This window comes from Ascaphus truei, chromosome 15 (genome assembly GCF_040206685.1).
Source record: "Ascaphus truei isolate aAscTru1 chromosome 15, aAscTru1.hap1, whole genome shotgun sequence".
In the NCBI taxonomy this organism is placed as follows: domain Eukaryota; kingdom Metazoa; phylum Chordata; class Amphibia; order Anura; family Ascaphidae; genus Ascaphus; species Ascaphus truei.
This window is the reverse complement of record NC_134497.1, coordinates 54127571-54150587: the sequence shown is the minus strand read 5'-3', so window position 1 is coordinate 54150587 and position 23017 is coordinate 54127571. Positions and strand designations below refer to the sequence as shown.

Here is a 23017-nt window from a genome sequence, read left to right as displayed (position 1 = left end):
ATCCGCTGAGGTTTCACAGGGTGCATAAACTGATGCTAACGTAAGCGGTTTCCCTTGGATTGATCCCACCAAGATTAGAAATCTGCCCTCTCTATCCGACACCTTCTTCTCGATTGTGAAATCTATCCTGTTGTGTATGGCTATTGCTACCCCCCTCTATTTCACTTGAGCGGATGCTAAGTGTACTACCTGGAATTCTTTGTCTAAAAATTTAGGGTAACTGTCTCTGGAGAAGTGTGTCTCTTGGAGAAAGAGGAAATCGGCTTTAAGTCGCTTGTAATCTCTGAGGGCTAGCCTGCGCTTCGCTGGACCGTTAAAACCTTTAATGTTGTGAGAGATACATCGGACCTCGTTATTCATAATATTTTATTTGTGACCTTATTCCGCCGGAGTAGTCCTGGGCCATTCTGGGTCCTCTGGACGACATGGAGTACCCGCACTTTGTCTCCTTCTGTCCTCTGCAGCTTTTCTTCTGCGCCTTGCTAGGGGGGCGGGGTACGTGGGGGGGGAAAGTGACACAGAGGGAAAGCACATCAAGGGTTACAACAAAAAGACCACAACACAAATACATGTATACATATAAAACTATGGTATCGGCTCCAAGACTTCCCTGTCCCACAGCCCATTCCAATGCCTTTCGGATAGAGGCATTAGCAAGTCCCAGACCTCGCCCCCTCCCCTCTTCCCAAAGGACTTTAGTCGGTTCTGGGGGTCCCTCCCCCTTCCCGACCCCATTGAGGCTCATGCCGACTCCGGGGTAGACCATCCGGCTCCCACCCCGTGTCCGCGCTCCCTTTTACACCTGAATGAAAACTGGGGTTTCCCCCCTTACATGTCTCGCCAGGCGTGTCCACCATCTCCTTTGTCCGGCTGCCCGCCGTAGTCTAGCCTATGGATTTTCAACCCGCGAATGCTCTCTGTCTTCGCTGCCCTAACCCTGCCTCGCCCTTCTCTGAGCCTAGTCCTCCCTACTTTTAAAACTCTCTGACAGCTATTTGATTGTTTCACGCTCACTTCCCCCTGCCAACTTCAGACTTCCTTATACTCTCTACTTCCTGCTCCCTACTCTATCCACCTCCCCATCTTTGCTCCACTGCTCCCTGACCCCTTCTCTCTCTCTACTTGCTTACCGTCCTTTCCCCTCCTATTCTGTAACTTACTTCCCCCTACCGTGTCACCTCCTCCTCAACTCGCTTTCTTCCCCTGTAGCCTGCTTCTGTTCGTCACTCTATTTGTCCTCCTCCTTCCTCTTTCACCACTTCCCCCTGCTTTTCTACTCTGTCCCCCCTTCCTTCTACCATCTTTCTTTCCTCGCCTTCCTAATTTCCCTGATACTAATCTGCGGCGGCTAGCTCCGTGTGACCATCCGGTGCAGCGTCCCTGGATCTTGAGGGAGTTCCGGCGCGTTGAGTCTCCAGGTGATGACATCATCGGGTTCCGCTGCTGCTGCCTCCTCCAAGATGGCGTCGATCTTCGTGGTTCCGGCTGGGGTGAGTTTCCGGTTTCCTGTTTCCGGTCGCCATTTTGGAAGATGCTCTGCCACGAGGAGGAGGTGGTGCGTGTTCTCTCTTCCCGCCGTTGGAGTCCTTCCGCTATCTGCGCCTCACGCTGGCACTCACCATGCTTTAGCTCCGCCGCCATCTTCCGCCACTTGCAGGTAAGCTCAAAGCAATTTATTTTGCAGGGATTATGCTTTTGTCTATCTCTCAGGGCATGGCTTTTCTTCGGCAATGGTCTTAATGGCTGTGATTGTCCTTAGACCCATCGCTGGCACTTGTCTCTCCGAGGATCCTGAGGCGGGCCATACAGATTCTGATGCAGGGCTGGGGCACCGTAGGTTCTTACTAGGCGGGCATTATGTCCACTTAGGCGGGCAGTTTCAGGGGATAACAACCGGACCTTGTAACTTTGGCCACAACTATAGAACTTTGAATGAGCACAACCGTGCGCCTTTGTGGGGCTACCAGCGCTGCTTCTCAACGCTTTTTTCCCTTTGCTTTTGGTGAGCCATTCCCTCCACTCCACTCTGGTTCTAGCGCCGCTGCCTCGTCCACCACCTGCGCGGGGCATCCCTTAGGCCCAGCTTTGCCAGGAACTCCGGGCCCTCCGTGGGGTCTTTCATAGTGAATGCCCTCCCGTTCCTTGTCACTTGTAACCCGAACGGAAAAGGCCATCTGTACCGCACGTTTTGGTCGCGGAGGACCTTTGTGAAGGGGAACAGGCTGCGGCGCCTGAGTAGTGTGACAGGGGACAGGTCTTGGAACACAAGCATCTTGTTGCCCTCAAAGTCCACTGACGTCAGGGGCCGAGTTTGTCACAGTATGGCCTCTTTCATTGTGAAAAAGTGCAGCCGGATAATTATGTCCTGCGGTTGCTCGTTTTGTACCGGGCGCGCCCGGAGGGCCCTGTGGCATCTATCTAGGGCCAGGGCGTCCCTGTTAAGGTCGGGGAGGAGGGTCTCCTTCCATCTGGTGAAGTGTTCGTTGCAGTCTCCCACCTCCTCTGTGACCCCCCGGTTCCGCAGATTATTCCGTCTGTCCCTGTTCTCTGCGTCTTCCTGCCGCTCCCGCAATTCATCTATCTGCCGCTGCAGGTCCCCCGTTTTTTTGTCAGTCTTTTTAACCACCTTTATTGTCTGGTCCACCTTTCTCTCCAGGTCATCCGTTCTCGTGCCCAACTTTACTACATCTCGTTTAACTTCTATAATTTCGGCCTGTAGGAGTGACTTGAGGTCGTTGTACAACCTCTCAAAGTCGCATCTCCTAACAGGCAACAAAGCTTGATTGCTGGGGCCCTCTTCCTCACCTTCTAACTCCGTGTCTGTGTCCGGGTTTGAAGATGGCGCCATTTCTTCCAGGCCCCCGCTTGTGCTCGCTCCGCCAAAATAAGCCCGAACATCTGCCGATTTCAGCTTTTTCTGGGTGCCAGGTTTTTTTGGGGCCATCCTGGGGTATTCAGAGGGGGTGCCTGCTACTTTTGGTTTGCGAGAATTTATTTTTTGGGGTGTTTTTAAAGTATTTCTGTTATGCGCGGCACGGAGCTAGAAACTTAAGCTGCCATCTCCGTGTCCTTCGCGCATGCGCCTCCCCCAAGTTATACATTTTAGGGTGCTGCTGGCTGTAAAACATTTAATAAAGGACTCCATTTCAATAGATGCATTGTCTTCTATTGATAAGTATCTCTATGCTGCAACACAGTGCTAAGAGGTCATTTGTGTGCAATACTTTGCACAACATAAAATAGAGGAGAAATGGTTTACCCCTTCAGAAATAACTTAAGGTGAATAAAGGATAGTGAACACTTTAGTGTGAGAGTAAGGGAATTCTTCCACTTTATAATTACAGATACAGTGGCGGCTGCCTTTAGCCTCGTGCGGCCGTAGTGGCGCAACTCTGATAAATGCGGACAGATGCATTTCCTTTTTTTTGTCCGGAGTGTATTGCGGTAATTTAGCGCTCGTAATATTAGCATTTTATTATCGCTGTCTGCAATACTACAATACCGTCTAAAATCTCAGGGGGGCGTTCACGAGCTGTTGTCTTCGAAGTCTAATACTTTAGCAGTTCAACCTACGTCAGTACACAGTATGCGAGTGCGCGCACAGTAATTGTAAATTTGCATATTTATACATGCATTTGCAGTGCAGTATGTCTCATTTGAAAATTGTTGAAACGCAGGGGCGTGTACAGTACTGTAACAGTATCACATTTTGGCATATACAGCGCTCTCCCCTCGCTCGCCCCCGCACACACAGGATAATTTACTGCACTGCAGGGTATTTCAACTTCTTATCTTCTCTACAGTACAGTATACCTCTCCCACACCATTCCTTTGAAAGTGTTTCTTTGTGGTTTCAATCACATTCCTGCTTACTTGCGAAGTTCAAGAGTGATTTTTTATTTTTATTTTCTCCACAAGCCTGCCTAAACCATCTTGATTTTACGTTTAACTGCACATGGTTGATTTGTGTGCTTTTTATGTACTGTATTTGGGGGTGTAGTGATCAAATTATTATGATGACCTGCCTTTTGAAAATATGCCATTTCTTTGAACTGCAGTACAGCTAATCCTTCATGCAGCTGTACCCTGTACCCCCCTCCCCCACGCACACACACAAGGCTCGCTCAAGGATTTGAAACTCTTATCATCAGACACCTCTCCAGAGCCATTCCGTTTCTAAAGCTTGCCATTGTGTTTTTAATCCGTCCCTAACCGAGCATCACCTCTCTGCGCCTGCGTGTAATCCTCTTTGGTATGGGAGCTACAGTACATAGCTGATGATTACTGCACATGCATCTGTAACTTCACCACTACTTGCATGCGAAGTTCAAGAGTGAGTGACCAAAAAAAAAAAAATTCTCATTTTTTATTTTTATTTTCTCCACAAGCCTGCCTAAACCATCTTGATATTATGATATTCACTCTGTGCTGTAGCTTTTGACTGCGACACTGTGCGGATGCAGAAGATGGATAAACAGATGGAGAAGATGGATCGACGGATGGAGAAGATAGAGACTGACATAGCGGGGATACATAATTTGCTCGGTGTTCATGCCCCTGTATCCCCAACACCGGAGTAGGAGTGTTGCATGGATGTGATGAATGGGACCTTCGACCGCCTTCCAACACCAAGCGCACCCCCTTCACCAGAAGAATTTGCGTACATGTATGCCGTTGAGGAGGAGGATAACATGACAACCACGTCAAGAACATGCCAGGAGACAACTTGGTGACCAAGACAGGAGGAAAGCTTCCTCCCAGACAACCTACCCTCGCCCACCGCCACAAGCACACCAGCTCACAGAAGAATACCCACTCCCAGAACCCAACCTACATACACTTGTATCGATACGGTGCCCGACATCATCCTGCGCGAGCTACAACCGGCACTCAGTGAGAAGTATAGGGTGATGAGTGCTGGTTTACCCCAGAAGTATGCCATATTAATTTTTAAGCACCACGTGTCCTACTTGGTGTACTGCGGGTGGGTCTACAAAGTGAACTACGAAGGAAATCGCGAAAAAAGGGCGCTTCCTAAAAATTTAAGGACTATTGTGGAGGAATTGCGGCGCTTTTTTTCAATAACAGATCCTTTAATGAAAATCGTTCGAGACTCCATTAATGGCATTTTGCGCCATACAAGGCATCGGCCCTGGAAGGACAATCTGGTGGGGATTGCATTTGCGTGACTGTTCAACTGTTGTTTATTTTTTGTAAATGTTTTTGTAAATGTTTTGACTTTCTGTACTTTAATAAAGGAGATGTTGCGTGTTTTAACTTGTATTAATTAAGAAATGTTTTTACTTACTGTACACAGGACATGCTCAATACCAGTCCCGCAGGGCCGCAAACAGGCCCGGTTTTCAAGGTTATCCTGAAAACTGGGCCTGTTTGCGGCCCTCGAGGACTGGAGTTGTGCAGGCCTGACTGACAGTTCTGTACACCATCCTACTGTAAATGTTTTGACTTTCTGTACTTTAATAAAGGAGATGTTGCGTTTTTTAAATGTTATGAATAAAGATTTTTTTTTAATAACACCATACTGTTGTGCTGTACATGTTTTGACTCTCTGTACTTTAATAAAGGAGATGTTGCGTGTTTTAACTTGTATTAATTAAGAAATGTTTTTACTTACTGTACACAGGACATGCTCAATACCAGTCCCGCAGGGCCGCAAACAGGCCCGGTTTTCAAGGTTATCCTGAAAACCGGGCCTGTTTGCGGCCCTCGAGGACTGGAGTTGTGCAGGCCTGACTGACAGTTCTGTACACCATCCTACTGTAAATGTTTTGACTCTCTGTACTTTAATAAAGGAGATGTTGCGTGTTTTAACTTGTATTAATAAAGAAATGTTTTTCCTTACTGTACACAGGACCTGCACAATTCCATTACCCGAGGGCCGCAAACAGGCCCGGTTTTCAAGGTTATCCTGAAAACTGGGCCTGTTTGCGGCCCTCGAGGACTGGAGTTGTGCAAGCCTGACTGACAGTTCTGTACACCATCCTACTGTAAACATTTTGAATTTTTGTACTTTAATAAAGGAGATGTTGCATTTTTTAAATTTTATGAATAATTTTTTTTTTTTAATAACACCATTCTGTTGTGCTGACTGTAAACCATACTAACATAATACATGCAGAATAAATGCATACTTTTTATTTTTACGGGTTTATTTTACAGTATATTTTTAAAAAAGTATTGTATACGGTCTGAAAACATCATCATATTGTTTCAGGTATTCTATCCTAATTAATAACAACGGCCACTAAACTGTAGACTTTACATTTTTTTTTTTTACTCAGATTCAGCAATTTGCAGGTATTGTAATACAAAGCAATATTATCCTTCGAAATCCCTCAATTTGCCGTTTTCCGCATAAGATGACAAAGTTTTCTTTTCTGAGGAACAAAAAAAAGTAAAAGTTTTACTGTAATGGTCAGTCAGTCAGTCCCCTAAAGAAGTTCCCATTTTCTCGAGGGGCGTCTCCTGTTCACATGCGCATGCGCCTACCGTCGATGTGATGACACGCATATGCGTTTCAAGAAGGTTCCAATGCGCATGCGCCTAGCTTTTCACCCATTGTGCAGTATCTACTGTAGAAGCTACTCAGCCAATGATATTGCTTACAGGAGAATCGCTTGAATTTTCAATCGCACTCATATTGATATTTTCAAAATAAAAAAAACAGAATAAAATACGGCAACATTACTCACCATAGACTTTCCCAATCAGCTGGCGCTGAGCCACTGCCAGTCCGGTATTCTTGATCATACACGTCGTTGACAGGTGTCAGCGGGACTACTACACCTGTAGTCAGCTGATGAGGCTGGAAATCGCTTAGGTACATGCAAGCTTGCTCAAAACTGTACGTGAAATCTGGCTCAGGCTGCAGGTATACGGGCGAGGACAGACAGCAAGGGTTGCCGGTCACCAGGTTTTCACTGACGGTCGGACCATTATTGGAAGCTGTCGCTGTCACATTGCTTGCAAGCGACTGACGTTTCTTAGTTGGTTTTAACACGACCTTTCGCCTTTTGCCATCTCCATGATCATAGATATGGGAAAAACCTGGTGATACACACCAATACCCTCCAAAAAAATCAGGATCAATACGAAAAAAACATGGATCGCTACATAACATTTTCCTTATTGCACGCTTCCAGACATGAGCATCAGGCGAAAATTTGTAAAAGTCATAGTTTTCGATAAAATACTGATAAATTTGAACAACTGTTGCCATCTTATTATCTGTTGCATTAATCGCGGCCTATATTAAATAAGCGGGTTTTTGGAACACGGAATGCAATTCTGCACTCATGGCGGGATTTTCAGGACAATGACCAGAAAGTGTGCTTGTATTTTTTTTAATATAAAAAGTCTAAATTGATACATTATTGTAACTTCTTCCAACAGTCCCAAGGCCAATTTACAATAGACCACTGTGGTATTTTTTAAACACCTGCAAGTCGACACATTACTGAAGCGCATGCGCATTACAATTCATGAATATCTGCCATTTGGCGGATACTCGAAGAATTGCAACCAATTAAATCCGAACCATTATCAATAAACACATCAACCGCGCATCAACCGCGGGTGTGAATGCAACATGAATGCGGTATAAATGCAGTCAGAATGCGGCATGAATGTGGTGGTGCGGTGAAGTGCGTGGCATTCGGAAAAAAATCCCGGAAAAAATTGGAGATATTGGAGAATAATAGGGGCCGCGGCTGTAAAATTTTAAGAAATTAATCAAATGTAAACTTTATGGAATCTTTTGTGAAACATAATGATTCTCATTAAGAACAAATGTACTTTCTGCTAGTATATCTGCCATATAAATTATTATTGGTAACCATTCAAATCTTCACCTGAATGAATAAAATGATTATGAAAACAATCAATTCATTGCATTTAATTACAGTTCAGCAAGAAGTACAAAAACTATATGTTCCTTTGTCCCTACACTATAATTAAGAGGGGTTTGTGTAAAAGACCAGACACTTGTTAATCTTTAAACTAAAGATAGTGTCATTTTCTATTGGTTTAGGAGATTTTGAAAAAATCAGGAAATAGCTTTCTATTTTTTTCCCCATGTAAATAGAATTAACACCATGCACTGCATGTTACCAGTGGAACTTTTCTTCTGCTCCTTCTCTTTCTTCAATATTTTAATAAATGGTCTTGACAAATCAAAATAATAAAAATTATGACTTTTTGGTGGAAACTGCTTTGTCCTTATAGATACCCAAGAGATTAATGTCCCTCTAGATACCCAAGAGATCAATGTTGGTATCCCTCCACCCTTTGATTGTCAAAACTGATCAAAAAACATGATTTGTGGAGTGAGTTGCAAAGTTCAAAGGTGTTGGAATATTTTATTCTATGCTTAAGGCATTTAAAATATATTTAATATTAACATCAAGCCTTGTTCCTACATATTTACTTTAACTGTGTTACTCAAATATTCAATGTTGTTTTAGCATGTTTTCCTTTAGCTTTAATTGGCAAAAAAATGAAGATTCTTTATTCCTCTTCTATGTTGTCATTTATGATTGCCCACTCTGATAAAGCTTAAAGAAAGTAAAACTGAAAGAAAAGGTGGTCGTTCATGCAAAACTTCTTTCAGCACTCTTGGTTTCTCCCACATACAAGATCCACTCGCCTATAGCAATAAGATAATTTATTAAATTGAAGACTCTGGTGAAATAGCATGGGGTTTGCTACAGTGAGGATCAACTCTTAAGAGGGATTTATACTTGTTTGGATTTAAAAACAAAAAGTAGAAAGCTTTTGTTCCACCACCACCATTCAGGTGCAAATTATGTTTGAAAAAATATTTCAGGCTTGATTGAAAGGTAGAATGTGGCTTTGCTAGGGTGAATTTTACGTCTTAATGGGGGTTTGTATTGAGTTTAGATTTGTTTATTAATCAATGAGGAAATGTTGCTTTTTAAGTAAAAGATTATATTTTACAATTTAAATTCATAGGCCTTTTATTTAACATTGTATACATTCAAACAATGCTATTGGTTGTTGAAACAATAAAAGGGTATGCTCCAGGTGAGGCTTGAACTCACAACCTCGGCATAGTTTAGCACATACTGACATATAACTACCACACGCTAACCTATTGCGGCACTGGATCACATGCCTGTAAAGTTTCATTTTCTTCTTGCCCCAATCGTCCTCCAACTCGGTTCTTTTAATCTCTGACAACCAAATTAGATAATTTTCCCATTACTCCTTCTAACCCCTTTTCTTTTTTTTCTGTCTCAGATCTGTTTCATACTGTACATTGAATGTGGATAACAAAAAGTATATCTCGTCAATGTTCGAAATCCCAATAGCAGCAACATTTTACAAATATAATGTTGTTTAAACAATGTGTACAAACAAGTCATGTATTTCACTTTATGAAAATATTCTCAAGGTTATTTGGTTCATATTGGTCATCATTCATTAGTGAGAGTTACCCATATCCACTCAAAAGCCATCTGTGTGACTGAAATCAGTGCTACCAACTATGTAGTCATGGCCGAGTGGTTAAGGCGATGCACTAGAAATGCATTGGGGTTTCCCCGCGCAGGTTCAAATCCTGCTGACTACGTTGACTTTTTCAGTGGTTAAGTGTTATTAAAAACTTCACTGCACTTTTCATTTTGTTTGTATCTGCTTGGCAAAGCAATCTTTACTTACTGGAATATGTGGCACACGAAAGAAGAAAAGACTCTGAATTCTTCAAACATTTCCCAAGTTATACATTTTAGGGTGCTGCTGGCTGTAAAACATTTAATAAAGGACTCCATTTCAATAAATGCATTGTCTTCTATTGATAAGTATCTCTATGCTGCAACATAGTGCTAAGAGGTCATTTGTGTGCAATACTTTGCACAACATAAAATACAGGAGAAACGGTTTACCCCTACAGAAAAAACATAAGGTGACAGAGGATAATGAGCACTTTAGTGTGAGAGTGAGGGAATTCTTCCACTTTATATTTACAGATAATATTTGACTTCTTCATAATGACTGTGCTAAGTACTGCATGTATTGGGATGTGTACATTCTTTACAGTCTGCCAAAACTATATTGTTTAAATATAATGGGAATAATCAATGTTATAGTTCAACTGCTTATCACACTTCAGCACAAATAGCTTTTTGTTATGAAAAAGCATTTGTAATGTTTTATTCTTATCATTCACAAAAGCTAAGCAGGGCTTTCTAAAACTGTTGAAGAAAAAAACAACTTAGCTTGAATTTTACTGAAAATGGTCATTAATGTATGTAATAATTGTACTATGACTTCCTGAAGTTTACAGAAAATTAAGACATTAATCAAATGTAAACTTTATGGAATCTTTTGTGAAACAGAATTATTCTCAGTAAGAACAAATGTACTTCGTACTTTGATATTAAATTCAGAGACAGGACATTTTATATTAAAATCAGATTTAATGTTTTTGGGGCGTTCAATATGATCTTATAGTGGTTCTGTATGTTTTTGTCTTGCAGATTAAGCATATTGAATACCTAATTCTTGGACATTTTTATTTTGTTGATACTTTTGCCATAGTCTTCATATTCATAGTTCCCTCTAGATACCCAAGAGATCAATGTTGATATCCCTCCACCCTTTGTATGTCAAAATTGATCAAAAAACATGATTTTTTGAGTGAGTTGCAAAGTTCAAATGTGTTGGAATATTTTATTCTATGCTTAAGGCATTTAAAATATCTTTAATATTAACATCAAGCCTTGTTCCTTCATATTTACTTTCACTGTGTGTTACTCAAATATTCAATGTTTTTTTAGCATGTTATCCTTTAGCTTGCTATGTAATTGGCAAAAAAAAGAAGATTCTTTATTCCTCTTCTATGTTGTCATTTATGATTGCCCACTCTGATAAAGCATAAAGCATAAAGCACGTAAAACTGAAAGAAAAGATGGTCGTACATGCAAAACTTCTTTCAGCACTCTTGGTTTCTCCCACATACAAGATCCTCTCGCCTATAGCAATAAGATAATTTATTAAATTGAAAACTCTGGTGAAATAGCATGGGGTTGTGCTACAGTGAGGATTAACTCTTAAGTGGGATTTATACTTGTTTGGATTTAAAAACAAAACGTAGAAAAACATCAACCGCGGGTGACGCCGGCATGAATGCAACATGAAAGCGGTATGAATGCGGCATGAACGTGGTGAAGTGCGGTGAAGTGCGTGGCATTCGGAAAAAAATCCCGAAAAAAGTTGGAGATGTTGGAGAATAAAAGGGGCTGCGGCTGTATAGCAAAAAGATAATTTATTAAATTGAAGACTCTGGTGAAATAGCATGGGGTTGTGCTACAGTGAGGATTAACTCTTAAGAGGGATTTATACTTGTTTGGATTTAAAAACAAAACGTAGAAAGCTTTTGTTCCACCACCGCCATTCAGATGCAAATTGTGTTTGAAAAAATATTTCTGGCTTGATTGAAAAGTAGAATGTGGCTTTGCCCAAATAATGAGTAGCATTGGCTCCATTGGGGTATTTTGGTTTGAAAAAAGGAAGAATATGCTTGGACAGCTCTCATTTTTTAATTTTTTTAAATCATACATCATCAATTACAAATATCTTCTTGGCCACATTGAGACACCTATTGTATTTGACTGCTTTACATGCGCTCCAATGTAAGCCAAATAGGAAAAAGAGGAAATGTTGTTTTTTATGTAAAAGATAACATTTAGCAATTTACATCCATAGGCCTTTTATTTAACATTGTATACATTCAAACAATGCTATTGCTTGATGAAACATAAAAGGATATGTTCCAGGTGAGGCTTGAACTCACAACCCCGGCATAGCTTAGCACATACTGCCATATAAGTACCACACGCTAACCGATTGCGCCACTGGAGCACATGCCTGTAATGATCTATGTTCTTCTTGCCCCAATTGCCCTCCAAATCTGCTCTTTTAATCTCTGACATCCAAGTTAGATCATTTTCCCTTTACTCCTTTTAACCCCTTTTCTTTTTTTTCTGCCTCAGATCTGTTTCATACTGTACATTGAATGTGGTTAACAAAAAGTATTTCTCGTCATTGTTCAAAAACCCAATAGCAGCAACATTTTACAAAGATAATGTTGTTTAAACAATGTGTACAAACAAGTCATGTATTTCTCTTTATGAAAATATTCTCAAGGTTATTTGGTTCATATTGGTCATCATTCAAAAGTGAGTGTTACCCATATCCACTCAAAAGCCATCTGTGTGACTGAATTCAATGCTACCAGCTATGTAGTCATGGCCGAGTGGTTAAGGCTATGGACTAGAAATCCATTGGGGTTTCCCCGTGCAGGTTCAAATCCTGCTGACTACATTGACTTTTTCAGTGGTTAAGTGTTATTAAAAACTTCACTGCACTTTTCATTTTGTTTGTATCTGTTTGGCAAAGCAATCTTTACTTACTGGAATATGTGGCACACTAAAGAAGAAAACACTCTGAATTCTTCAAACATTTCCCAAGTTATACATTTTAGGGTGCTGCTGGCTGTAAAATATTTAATAAAGGACTCCATTTCAATAAATGCATTGTCTTCTATTGATAAGTATCTCTATGCTGCAACATAGTGCTAAGAGTTCATTTGTGTGCTAATACTTTGCACAACATAAAATAGAGAAACGATTTACCCCTACAGAAAAAACTTAAGGTGACAGAGGATAATGAGCACTTTAGTGTGAGAGTGAGGGAATTCTTCCACTTTATATTTACAGATAATATTTTACTTCTTCATAAGGACTGTGTGATAATGTATATATCAGGGGGTACTCCATTTTGACTGCTGTATAATCATTTATGCTAACACTGCCATTATGCTTTTTAGTGATATTAACTACCCCTTTTTCATATCTAATGTTGGCTGCACTTATGAACTGTAAAAGGAAGTATTAACCAAATAAGGCACAAACGGGAAATTATGTACGGTCTCAGCAATTTAATCTTGAATCATGAGATGTGCGGGAGTTTCCAAATAAATGATTTTCTATCTGATATATCTAGGGTAAGCATAAAATAAGGGAAATAGAACTTGGCATGTATTCGCTTTTTGTTTTCACTCACTTATATAACCTGACTGTAATGGTATAATAAACAGGAGAGGTTTTTGACAACGCTCATTGCTGTCAGACTCAATTATTTCTCCTCCGAGCCGCTCGTCTACCTTTCCAGCGCCATAACAGTGAGGAAAGTCCTCCGGAGGTGTAAAGAGAATAATTCTATCCGAGTACTGGAGAAGATCCCTACGTATACCGAAGTAGAGGATAAATATTTATTAACAATCTGGTGTCAGAAAGTGGGAAAGGCGTCAACGGTTGGGTAAGTACAAGATATCATTTTTATCTGTATATTATCCTCCCGGTGTCCCTTATCTAGAGCCCTATTATACATTACCTCCATACTGGAAGAGATATGGTTAATAGTTAAAACCACATATGAGTTACGGACTCATATGAGCCACGGATAAAAAGGGTGAATCCTGGCTGAGTATAGTGACAGGGTGAGTCCCTGCTGAAATACAGGAATAAGTGATATCTGTGAATATCAGGAAATACTCTTACGGCGACTGTGGAAACGTAAAACAAAATTGGGGGGAATATTGCTGTGCATGTGCATGTATTTTAGATATATAATACATATCTTTAAAAGTGCATAAGGACGCCGTTTGCCCATATTTTTACTGTGCTGTGCTTGCTTGCATATATACATATATAAAAGATATTTTAGCTAAGAAGTTATAAGAGAATTGTACTGTGTAAATGAAAGGGATGTCTAACAGCAAACGTAGCCGAATGGAAACAAAAAAAAAACAGAAGGTAAAAGAGTTCTGTCTGTATAATGGGCAAGTAGCAGGTATAGAATCCTTTCTACAAAGCAGATGTTTAAGTCCCTGCTGTAAAACAGGGGGTTAAATTATAAAGTTCTGTCTGTATACTGGACTGTCATTTGGGACCCTATATCAGTATATTTAGATAATGTTATATTGCATTAAGATAAGTTTTCTTTATAAGCTAATATGGGTAATAAAGTAAAATATTGTCTGGAAGTGAGCCTGACAAAAATAAAAGTATAGGACTAACAATAACAACAAGAAATGTGTTAAAACTGATAAGGAATGTGCTGCAGCCTGTGTCAAAATTGCATCTTTTAAGTGCTGCCAACTGATTTTTTTTTATATATTACTCTCAAAATGCATATTTGCCCCCTGCCCCTATGGCATCGGTACAATTACCATTTCCATAGGTAGCCCCAATTTACCCCAGTGTCCCTGTTCTAAAAAAAATCCTGAGCCCTTAACCTTTCCTAGGTCACAGGCTCTGAGGCAGTCTCCGATAAAGAAGTTCTTATGGCTTCATGGGGAACTCGAATCAATAGGCTCCCTAGACCACTCCCTATTGATATGTCTGCCAGGCAGATCGGTATTGATGGGGAAGAGACAGACTCTAGGCAGGAATGAACCCCTGTCAGGGACCGTTCACGGGACAGGGAAAAGTCACAGGATGAATCAGAATCAGATACTGACATTGTGGCACAGGCATTTGCAGGTCTGTCAAACAACGCTAAAAAAAAATAAAAAAATAAGGAGCAGGGAAGCTAAGAAATCAAAGGAAAAGAAAGGACAGGAAGTGCTATAATTGTAAAGAGACAGGATATTTTGCCAGTAATTGCAAACCAGACCCTAAGAAGAGAACCAGAGAATTTTTTTAGTAGAATATTTTTGTCTAAATTCAGACGGGTCTATCCCGCCGGTATTGAGAATCTCAAGTATTGTAAATCTTAGTGGAAAATATGTTTTGTGTGTAAATTCAAGGTAGGAAAATTAGTTTTTTCCCCAGAATGTTTTATTAAATTTTATAAATATGGTAAAAAGGTTGATTGAGTAATCCCTGTGTGCTTGTATAATCTGAGTGAATCCTAACTATGTGAAAGTTTTATGTGCATTGAATAATATGAATGTCAGTTTATTGTATATATACAAAATTATTATCTAGGTACTTGCAAGTGTTTCTGAAATAAGAATATAATTAATTGCTCATGTTAAGTTTAAACTTTAAAGGTGAGAAACACCCCCACTATAACACAAACTAATCAATAATGGGAAAGGGAGAGTTTCACTGGTTATTGAGAGAAGGACAAGGAATGGGCAAATGTGAGAAAAAAGAAATTTTATAATTCAGCCCGGTCAATGGTATATTTTGAGGATTTATTCGTTCTGGTCAGACGATGATTTCTTAAAACCAGAAAGACATCCTTTTCCAACTTCTCTATTTCCATGTCAAGAGAGAGAGAGGGAGAGAGAGAATCAGAATAGCAGCCCAGACAGCACCCCATCTCCAGTTAAAAAAAATGTGCGGAGATACATTTGAGACACGAAAGTTAACCGAAGCTCTGTAGCTACAAATTAGGTTTAACTGTTTTATTAATATAGTTTGCGGGCAGGATCAAACAGTTTTGCATTGCCTTGTCTTGGTAATTTTTGTTGTATTATTTTTGTTTCTTTTGTGTGTCACATTTTATTCTGTAATCAGGCCATGTGCGCAGCTGCATTTTTAAGATGTCCCAAACAATATTGCAATGTAATTAACAGGTTTTTTTTCTTATCTGTTTTGTTCCAAGGTTTTGGCAGGATGCCCAGAAAGTTATTTCAAGCTTGTTACAATCCGGAAAAAAAAAAAAGTTTTTAAATCTGTGTCTATAATTTCTTATATTACAGGATGTTTCTGTCAGAAGACAATAGCTGATTATATTTATATTCAGTAGTGTTTTCAGGGTTTTTAATGCAAATGTTATACCCAAAGGTTTCAGGTTAGTTTTGCTACTGATCGAGCAACAATAGTTAGTTATGTTTTGAATGCTGTTATCCTTTCGGTAATATTGTTCACATATAAAAACAATGATGTGAACAAAAGAGGGGTGTTATTGCTGTTTGTGTTATTGCTGTTTATCATATAGCTGTCTATGCCCAGAAGTTAGATGGCTTAGGGCCCGGGATAAACGAAATCTGAAATTATTATTATTTTTTTTTAAGAATAATGCTGAGTGCCTTTTAAGGTTGGCAGTGCGCTCGGCACTTTTCAAAGAAATTATATTACAAGTAATTAGTTTGGAGTTCTATACAGAATTATTTTAGCCATTTTTTCTTTTGGTTTGACAATAGCTGAGGCACCAATTTTAATGAATTTAAATTGTAGCAAAGTCAAGTCCACAGTGACTGTTTAGTAAAACAATTAGTAAGTATTGTATGCAACTAATATATTTTTGAGTCTCTCTAGGCACATGTCAAAGTTGAAAGTGCACCTACGAGAAATGGGTTAATAGTCAAGAATTTCCTACGCAAGAACGTTCTTCATCCCAGATGAAAAGTCCCTACTAATACTATTAAAAGTACTACTCATCACCACAACAGCAAATAAAGTGGCAGAGGTCTCTTTTTGGATCCACGTTACGCATATGAAACTTATCCCAGCACCACCCACAGTTGCTTCAATCTACCCCATAGCCAAAGTGGAAAAGTCTAGAGACACAGCCAAAATTACAGGCCTCAACACATGAACTTTGAACTTTTTAATAATCTTTTTTTCTTTACAGGTTTTGTTATTTTAATTATAAATGTATAGTCTATTAGTTTTGTGTAAATAGTGTGCACACAACGACGATAGGGTAGGAACAGGTATATTTTGTTTAGTAATTGTTATTTTCTTTTTATTGATTTGTTTATAGCATTTATGCACACCTTTTGTCACACAATGGAATCCTGGTAAACAAAGCCCATATTGTATGTATAATGTAACCCAATGTACTATCTATATTCAATAGGTTGCACCCCAGGAAAATGAGTGTTATATTTAACCCCTTGAGAAAAGGACAATATGATATAAGACATTTGTAGAACCATCTATAAGAAATTGGTTACGAAGGGTGTAGAAATACAAGTTTTCCCTAGGGAAGTTATTGACTCTGTGATAGAAGGACGGATAGAATATTACCCTGCAACTAGAACAGGTCATGGTATTTGGGAAAAGTAGTTCCAGTGTTTAAAGGTAGAGATGACGGATGGGATTTGTTGGGACTTGGTGGTTGGATTAGTTCTCTGGAAGCGAAGCTATTGGATGCTTTTGTATGTGTGTCTGTACTACTCATCACTCTCTATGTATGTGTCATATGCAGTAAACTTTGATCCAGAAGTACGTTGTACCCCCACCGATGCTATGCCTCTTTTCGGTGATGTCAGCAATCCCCCAGAAGAAGAGACCGAGAAGAAATCAACTGGGCCGATATAATGGCCGAAAAGGAATGACAAGGCACAATTGGACAATCTCCTGGTCCAGCATGACTATGCAATGGTTAACTGTTCTTTAAATAGACTGTCTCTAAAGAATAAGAGGGGACTAAGAAGATTGGATATGAGGCTATGAGGATAGTGGGAGGTCACCCAGAGGCGTGTGTCAGTCACAAGGAAAGGATCATAAGTCAGCCATTTTTGACCATAGAAGCCATTTTGCTGTTTTGCCATTCCGAATAAATGCAGTATGAAAGATGCGTGCAAGATGGATATTTGTGCAATCACTCCTGGTAGAAATTAGCCCCCACCAATTTTCAGAAATTTTAGCCGCCATAATGTGCTAGTAGTTATAGAAGAGCAGTGTGAATAGTAATTTAGAAAGTGGTAATGGGTTTTGTCGTAATAGTCAACTTGGTAAACAGAAAAGATATTATTCCAGCCACACCGATATATATCTCTCTACAAACAAGAACTCCTGTGGCCATATATATATTTTTATTTTCTTCTGACCCCCAAAACCTGCACCACTAGTTCAGTACGACAAAGTATATCAACAATATCAAAAACAATATAGTAGTTGTTAGGTTATGGACCCATGACAGAATGAGGGAAGAGAATTGTTTTGGGACTGATATTTATCGTTTGCATGTTTGTAATATTAGTTGTTATTATTACATGCTGCAAGTTCATGTGTTCAGCTTTATGTAAACTTATGATGCCATCTGTTAAGTCAGTTAGCCACACGTATGCTTCACTGAACATTAACGCCCCTATTCCTGGTCCCGCAACCATAACCTACGACTCTAGAATACCATCCACTAGTGTCCCGATACCTTTAGTGGATTATCCTTTAGTGGATTATGATAATATGCAAATCCAGTACGAGACCCCCGCAACCTTGGAGTTGTCATTGTTATGACAAAAGGAGGGACTGATAATGTATATATCAGGGGGTACTCCATTTTGACTGCTGTATAATCATTTATGCTAACACTGCCATTATGCTTTTTAGTGATATTAACTACCCCTTTTTCATATCTAATGTTGGCTGCACTTATGAACTGTAAAAGGAAGTATTGACCAAATAAGGCACAAACGGGAAATTATGTACGGTCTCAGCAATTTAATCTTGAATCATGAGATGTGCGGGAGTTTCCAAATAAATGATTTTCTATCTGATATATCTAGGGTATGCATAAAATAAGGGAAATAGAACTTGGCATGTATTCGCTTTTTGCTTTCGCTCGCCAATATAACCTGACTGTAATGGTATAATAAACAGGAGAGGTTTTTGACAACGCTCAATGCTGTCAGACTCAATTATTTCTCCTCCGAGACACTCGTCTACCTTTCCAGCGCCGTAACAGTGAGGAAAGTCCTCCGGAGGTGTAAAGAGAATAATTCTATCCGAGTACTGGAGAAGATCCCTACGTATACCGAAGTAGAGGATAAATATTTATTAACACTGCGCTAAGTACTGCATGTATTGTGATGTGTACATTCTTTACTGTCTGCCAAAACTATATTGTTTAAATATAATGGGAATAATCAATGTTATAGTTCAACTGCTTATCACACTTCAGCACAAATAGCTTTTTGTTATGAAAAAGCATTTGTAATGTTTTATTGTTATCATTCACAAAAGCTAAGCAGGGCTTTCTAAACCTGTTGAAGAAAAAAACAACTTAGCTTGAATTTTACTGAAAATGGTCATTAATGTATGTAATAATTGTACTATGACTTCCTGAAGTTTACAGAAAATTAAGACAATAATCAAATGTAAACTTTATGGAATCTTTTGTGAAACAGAATTATTCTCATTAAGAACAAATGTACTTTGTACTATGATATTAAATTCAGAGACAGAACATTTTATATTAAAATCAGATTTAATGTTTTTGGGCGTTCAATATGATTTTATATGGGTTCTGTATGTTTTTGTCTTGCAGATTAAGAATATTGAATACCTAATTCTTGGACATGTTTATCTTGTTGATACTTTTGCCATAGTTTGCATATTCATAGTTCCCTCTAGATACCCAAGAGATCAATGTTGATATCCCTCCACCCTTTGTATGTCAAAATTGATCAAAAACATAATTTTTGGAGTGAGTTGCAAAGTTCAAATGTGTTGGAATATTTTATTCTATGCTTAAGGCATTTAAAATATCTTTAATATTAACATTTCACTGTGTGTTACTCAAATATTCAATGTTGTTTTAGCATGTTATCCTTTAGCTTGCTATGTAATTGGCAAAAAAAAGAAGATTCTTTATTCCTCTTCTATGTTGTCATTTATGATTGCCCACTCTGATAAAGCATAAAGCATAAAGCACGTAAAACTGAAAGAAAAGATGGTCGTACATGCAAAACTTCTTTCAGCACTCTTGGTTTCTCCCACATACAAGATCCACTCGCCTATAGCAATAAGATAATTTATTAAATTGAAGACTCTGGTGAAATAGCATGGGGTTGTTGCTACAGTGAGGATTAACTCTTAAATGGGATTTATACTTGTTTGGATTTAAAAACGTAGAAAAACATAAACCGCGGGTGACGCCGGCATGAATGCAACATGAAAGCGGTATGAATGCGGCATGAATGCGGCATGAACATGGTGAAGTGCGGTGAAGTGCGTGGAATTCGGAAAAAATTCCCGAAAAAAGTTGGAGATGTTGGAGAATAAAAGGGGCTGCGGCTGTATAGCAAAAAGATAATTTATTAAATTGAAGACTGGTGAAATAGCATGGGGTTGTGCTACAGTGAGGATTAACTCTTAAGAGGGATTTATACTTGTTTGGATTTAAAAACAAAATGTAGAAAGCTTTTGTTCCACCACCGCCATTCAGATGCAAATTGTTTTGAAAAAATATTTCTGGCTTGATTGAAAAGTAGAATGTGGCTTTGCTAGGGTGAATTTTAACTCTTACTGGGGTTTTGTATTGAGTTCAGATTTGTTTATTAATCATTCTCAGGAGGTAGGTGGAGGAAATGTAATAACTACAGATTATGAGAGAGGTGAGAAGTGGATTACATATGGTGAGCAAGATATAAATGTGAGAGGTGAATAGTAGGGTTAAGAAGGGGGGATAGGCTGACCCTTACTTAGTACAGATAGACAGGGTGCTCATTAAAGATAGCCTTTTTAGGATATATAAATCTGGAAAAATATGTATCCTCTAGACCCAAATAATGAGTAGCATTGGCTCCACTGGTGTATTTTGGTTTGAAAAAAGGAAGAATATGCTTGGAAAGCTCTCATTTAAAAAAAAAATTAAATCATACATCATCAATTACAAATATCTTCTTGCCCACATTGAGACACCTATTGTATTTGACTGCTTTACATTCGCTCCAATGTAAGCCAAATAGGAAAATGAGGAAATGTTGTTTTTTATGTAAAAGATTACATTTAGCAATTTACATCCATAGGCCTTTTATTTAACATTGTATACATTCAAACAATGATATTGCTTGATGAAACAAAAAAGGATATGTTCCAGGTGAGGCTTGAACTCACAACCTTGGCATAGCTTAGCACGTACTGCCATATAAGTACCGCGCGCTAACCGATTGCACCACTGGAGCACATGCCTGTAATTTTTCAATGTTCTTGTTGCCCCAATTGTCCTCCAAATCTGCTCTTTTAATCTCTGACATCCAAGTTAGATCATTTTCTCTTTACTCCTTTTAACCCCTTTTCTTTTTTTTCTGCCTCAGATCTGTTTCATACTGTACATTGAATGTGGTTAACAAAAAGTATTTCTCGTCATTGTTCAAAAACCCAATAGCAGCAACATTTTACAAAGATAATGTTGTTTAAACAATGTGTACAAACAAGTCATGTATTTCTCTTTATGAAAATATTCTCAAGGTTATTTGGTTCATATTGGTCATCATTCAAAAGTGAGTGTTACCCATATCCAGTCAAAAGCCATCTGTGTGACTGAATTCAGTGCTACCAGCTATGTAGTCATGGCCGAGTGGTTAAGGCGATGGACTAGAAATCCATTGGGGTTTCCCCGCGCAGGTTCAAATCCTGCTGACTACGTTGACTTTTTCAGTGGTTAAGTGTTATTAAAAACTTCACTGCACTTTTCATTTTGTTTGTATCTGCTTGGCAAAGCAATCTTTACTTACTGGAATATGTGGCACATTAAAGAAGAAAACACTCTGAATTCTTCAAACATTTCCCAAGTTATACATTTTAGGGTGCTGATGGCTGTAAAACATTTAATAAAGGACTCCATTTCAATAAATGCATTGTCTTCTATTGATAAGTATCTCTATGCTGCAACATAGTGCTAAGAGGTCATTTGTGTGCAATACTTTGCACAACATAAAATAGAGGAGAAACGATTTACCCCTACAGAAAAAACTTAAGGTGACAGAGGATAATGAGCACTTTAGTGTGAGAGTGAGGGAATTCTTCCACTTTATATTTACAGATAATATTTGACTTCTTCATAATGACTGTGCTAAGTACTGCATGTATTGGGATGTGTACATTCTTTACAGTCTGCCAAAACTATATTGTTTAAATATAATGGGAATAATCAATGTTATAGTTCAACTGCTTATCACACTTCAGTATAAATAGCTTTTTGTTATGAAAAAACATTTGTAATGTTTTATTGTTATCATTCACAAAAGCTAAGCAGGGCTTTCTAAACCTGTTGAAGAAAAAAACAACTTAGCTTGAATTTTACTGAAAATGGTCATTAATGTATGTAATAATTGTACTATGACTTCCTGAAGTTTACAGAAAATTAAGACATTAATCAAATGTAAACTTTATGGAATCTTTTGTGAAACAGAATTATTCTCATTAAGAACAAATGTACTTCGTACTTTGATATTAAATTCAGAGACAGAACATTTTATATTAAAATCAGATTTAATGTTTTTGGGGCGTTCAATATGATCTTATAGGGGTTCTGTATGTTTTTGTCTTGCAGATAAAGAATATTGAATACCTAATTCTTGGACATGTTTATTTTGTTGATACTTTTGCCATAGTCTGCATATTCATAGTTCCCTCTAGATACCAAAGAGATCAATGTTGATATCCCTCCACCCTTTGTATGTCAAAATTGATCAAAAAACATGATTTCTTGAGTGAGTTGCAAAGTTCAAATGTGTTGGAATATTTTATTCTATGCTTAAGGCATTTAAAATATCTTTAATATTAACATCAAGCCTTGTTCCTTCATATTTACTTTCACTGTGTGTTACTCAAATATTCAATGTTGTTTTAGCATGTTATCCTTTAGCTTGCTATGTAATTGGCAAAAAAAGAAGATTCTTTATTCCTCTTCTATGTTGTCATTTATGATTGCCCACTCTGATAAAGCATAAAGCATAAAGCACGTAAAACTGAAAGAAAAGATGGTCGTACATGCAAAACTTCTTTCAGCACTCTTGGTTTCTCCCACATACAAGATCCACTCGCCTATAGCAATAATATAATTTATTAAATTGAAGACTCTGGTGAAATAGCATGGGGTTGTGCTACAGTGAGGATTAACTCTTAAGTGGGATTTATACTTGTTTGGATTTAAAAACGTAGAAAAACATAAACCGCGGGTGACGCCGGCATGAATGCAACATGAAAGCGGTATGAATGCGGCATGAATGCGGCATGAACATGGTGAAGTGCGGTGAAGTGCGTGGAATTTGGAAAAAATTCCCGAA

General features: G+C 38.7%; 4 non-coding genes across 4 annotated transcripts; 3 read left to right on the top strand and 1 right to left on the bottom strand.

Moving 5' to 3' along the window:
- Positions 1–9528: 9528 nt before the first annotated feature.
- TRNAS-AGA (transfer RNA serine (anticodon AGA)) lies at positions 9529–9610 on the top strand. The gene has a single exon. It is a non-coding gene; the product is annotated as a tRNA-Ser (tRNA).
- Positions 9611–11808: 2198 nt separating this feature from the next.
- TRNAI-UAU (transfer RNA isoleucine (anticodon UAU)) lies at positions 11809–11901 on the bottom strand. Its single transcript is given in 2 exon segments — positions 11809–11844; positions 11864–11901. It is a non-coding gene; the product is annotated as a tRNA-Ile (tRNA).
- Positions 11902–12281: 380 nt separating this feature from the next.
- TRNAS-AGA (transfer RNA serine (anticodon AGA)) lies at positions 12282–12363 on the top strand. Its single transcript has one exon. It is a non-coding gene; the product is annotated as a tRNA-Ser (tRNA).
- An 8929-nt stretch (positions 12364–21292) lies between these two features.
- On the top strand, positions 21293–21374 carry TRNAS-AGA (transfer RNA serine (anticodon AGA)). The gene has a single exon. It is a non-coding gene; the product is annotated as a tRNA-Ser (tRNA).
- The last annotated feature ends 1643 nt before the right edge of the window (positions 21375–23017 follow it).